Source organism: Charadrius vociferus, unplaced genomic scaffold, assembly GCF_000708025.1.
Source record: "Charadrius vociferus isolate BGI_N301 unplaced genomic scaffold, ASM70802v2 scaffold105, whole genome shotgun sequence".
Taxonomy (NCBI): domain Eukaryota; kingdom Metazoa; phylum Chordata; class Aves; order Charadriiformes; family Charadriidae; genus Charadrius; species Charadrius vociferus.
In genome coordinates this window covers 988,264-992,428 of record NW_009648543.1, presented here as the reverse complement: position 1 = coordinate 992,428, position 4,165 = coordinate 988,264, and positions in this window count along the sequence as shown.

Here is a 4,165-nt window from a genome sequence, read left to right as displayed (position 1 = left end):
CATATGGGTTAAACTAGCCACCACTTTTTCTTAAAATGACTTTGTACTTCAATGCAATTAATATTTTCCTATTGAAACTATAGAGCAAATTTTAGCCTTAGTCAGCCAACCAATGCTTTAAGTTGTTTAAGGTATTCTAATAATGCTAATAAAACTCAGAATGTTAAAAGTCAAGAGTTTTTGCTAAAACTAGTGAGTGACAATTTCCGGTACTCCTTTTGACCGGGAGATATGAGGAACAGCAAAGCACTGTAGGGCACATGTCTGCAGAGGTCCCACAGACTTCCTTCTGGCTCTTCTGGTTTGCGTGGGAGGGTCATCCTTCTCCCCAGGACCTCTCCATCGTTAGACAACTAACCACGTGGCTGTTTTCTCTCTGGCACTATACCCAGCCAATGGCAAAGGGAGGGAACTCGCTCAAGAGCGAACCTCAAGCGGGTCAAAAATGTTTTTAGGTCTAGTTAGTCCCTGAAAAGTTTGGTCAATTTTAAAAATATGGATCCCCATCTGGAATAAAGACCAACCCACTTATGGGGCTTAAAACCTCAACAAAAGCAGAGTCTCCAGAGATTTTTAGCATTCTGAATACCAGGAATTAAAGTGCAAATGCTTTTTCATTTTTAATCATTAACATTTTCTGGTTGATGTTTTACCTTGTTACAAACCCTGAGGCTGTTTTCATTTTACCTAACCTGCTCACCTGTGGCTGAGGTACAAGCTTCGTCATTTCAGAGGTTTGAGTGCCGTGCAAAGATTGCATATATTTTTTGTACCACTTACACTGTCATCATCAGTGTGCACATCCTACTGGAAAAAAACACTCGTGTTCTGAAGAGTTTAGCTAATGCTGAATTTCTCTGTTCAAAGAACAAAAGAGTTGGTTGAAGCCTGACAAGGCTGACCCAATTTTACAGAAATCTCAAGAATCTGTTACTGCCCAGTAATAAAAGCATAACAGAAATCCAATAATAAAAGCACTTTAGCAAGTTACATGTAATTTTTTTTTTATGAGCTGTTTTAAAATGCCACTCTGAAACATTTCCTTGAACAATTTGCTCTGAATTTTTTTTGCCCAAATTAGAACTTGAAGATATGCGAGTTTTTAAAGGTAGAAATTTCAACATTTTTACTCCTGCAAATGGCCTGTAGCATGCCGGATTATTTATGGTTTCTGTATGACCATGTTTGCTGTCTTCTTCACTCCCTCTTATCAGTTTTAATGCAGCCCATCCTTTGATATAATCTGTATGGAGCAGAGATCGATTGATCCATCTATCTATCTATCTATCTATCTATCTATCTATCTATCTATCTATCTATCTATTTCCATGGTTCTTGGAACAGCAAAGACTCAATCAGACTCTGCGTAGTACGAGTATATACAGCAAGGATGTTAGAGAAAGCAAGAGATGTCTGAGAGCGAAGTTGCTTCTGTTCATTCTAAGCATTACTCAGATTCGGAGGTTCAGGTGGTTGTAGAAAATTGGCAATTCTCTGAAAGAATTGGCCCCAGGAGTTTATTTTGGTTTCACTAAGGAAGCTGGTAATACAACTTCCAGGATGCTAAAAAAGATGTCTCTTGCTTTTTTTGTCTTGCTTGGAGAAAGGAACTGATTGTCTGTTAATGGGTCTGATTAGTGTAACACGGCTCCTCTGCTGTGAGGGGCAATAATGCCCCTCAAGACAGAGGGAACAGTCAGTCAAAGCCTGCATTAATATTTTCCCTGTAGATTTTCAGGATTTTAACATTAGGGCAACACATCTCTGGTTCCTATGCAAGTCCCCTGTACGTCACTACCACGGGCCTTCCCTCTCTTCACCACTTTGAGCAGGCAAACTGGAAACAATAAAAAGATTTCAGAGAAAACCCATTCTGTTTCCTACCTCTGTGCATAATTCCCAGATGTTTCAGCGCAAGTTCAGCTTCCCTGCAGGAAGGAAGAAGCAGCAGCTTATGTCTGTGAAGGCTCCAAAGTGGACCTTGTCCTCCATGCTCAGAGTCCACCATGACTTCTCCCAGGCTAGATAAATGAATGAACCCCAAATACAATCTTAATAAGAAAATTATTATGGAAACCTGAACCAAAATTGCAAATAGAGCTCTGTGTGACTTAAGCCATAAAGAAGTGTCTGGATGAACCCGAATCTTCATTTTCTGCTTTTGCTGCTGAACACACCTAACCATGGAAAGACCTGACCCACTGTTCTGGTGTGCCAGAACAACCGAACAGATGTCTATACTCTGCCTGGACCCTACTTGAGGAATCAGAAATAAAAGCTTTAGAAACGCCAACATATAGCAGGGAACAAATGGCATTACGTACAAAATTTGCACACCATAGGGGAAAAAGAAAGGAAAAATATATTTAATTACATACACTCTTTAAGCCTCATTTGGGTCTTTTTCTTACTAGTTCTCTCCTCCTAAACCCTCAGCATGGAAATCAGGTTCACGCAGACCTCTTACATCCTCATTTCATGCCATACAAAAGTTCAGCTGGATTGAGTGTTCAAGAATATGTTTCGGGGGGGGGGGAAGGAGTTAGCACAATCACCACTTGCAAATGGCCTATGGAAAAAAGACAGAGAAATTGAATGGATTTTAGGCCGACATTTAGTGAATAATTCCCTTACATATGGATGCCAAAGGTAACTTTGGCTTCTTCACCTCTGTGTGTGTATATAGAAATATAAAACCACACAGGGTTACAAAGCAGAAGCTATGCTATGTTTGCTTAACAAATGAAATATAGATACTTAAATTAAAATTAAACAGTCAAGTCTTTGTTATTGTAGTAGAGCCAAACTAGTGTAAAAATCCATAGAATAAATAATCTATATAATCCTCCGGATAAAGTAATTCAACAGAATAACTCATATCAACTCCAAGAATTTGCTTATGCCTGTCTGCATGACTAGGTCTCCATCTTTAATTTAAACTGCAAATAGAATATGCAGTTATCTTCTGTAGGGCTTTGCAATTGCTCTTCTCTAAATTGCTTGCAGGATTCGGCTGGTCCTTAATCTGGATGGGACGAGATATATCATACAGAGAGCTCTGTTCACAATTTTGGTTTGGGTTTTAGTAATCAATTTCTTAATAGGATTATGTTCAGGGTTCATTCAATTATCTCAGCACAGAGCCTAAAGTTTTCCTCGGCACTATGCTTTATAGCAACACTCCTATTCTTGCTGTGACATAGAATAATGTTGTTTACTCCCTATGTATTTGTTGTTATTGGCACACAACCCAAGTGACATAACGCTGAGCATGTCCTTAAAAAAAAAGAAGATGGAAGAAAAAGGTAGACATCTATTCAAAGCCAAGTGTACAGCACGAAGGAGAGATCCTCTGACTGCTTAGAAAATATTTAATTCAAAACCCACAGAAGCATGAAGCATTAGCCATCAAAGAACGGGGAAAATGCAGGAATAAGTAGGATCACACTGCTCTGAAATCTGGAATTTCACTGCTGTTTTCCATAAGAACCAGAGGCACCTCTTTGAAAATCTTGATCGGCACTGCTTGTAAGCACACCCTCAGCTTGTGACAAGCTCCAGAGGGCTGCTACAGAAAGTCCTCTAGCAGAAAACAAGCCAATTTTTTTTTTTTTTTTTTACAGGTTCTGTCCAAGTATTTTGAGCCCAAAATTGTAAGGTTTAGAAAACAGTAATACTGGGGGTCAGACTATTTAGCAGTTAGACCAGGTGCAAGGATATTAACTTCACCCTGTAAGCCAGCACCGGACTTTGTCCTATTCCCTCATCTTGATAAAGAACCGTGAAGGTTTGCAGAGAGAGGGAGGGAAGTTGTTTTGTTGTGTTTTTTTTTTTTTTTTTTAGTTAGATACACAGATGTGCATAACAGTGGTAGAGCACCTTGTCACCAGAGAACTCACCAGCTTGCCCGTGGAGCACCGCGGTGGTGTCACCACCTCCGTGAATACCCGGGAGGGACACAGGGCACCGGAGAAAGGGTCTCCCCGGGTAGGGGGGAAGCAAAACCGGCACCGATTTTTACGGAAACCTGCACAAAAATGCAGGTCAGCCCCGCTACATCGGCTGCCCCATCTCCTGTTACCCCCGCTCAAGCGAACCCATAGCAGCCGCCTCCGGCTCGCCCCTGCACACCCCCGCCCAACCTTTCACTGCCCCGGAGCCGTCC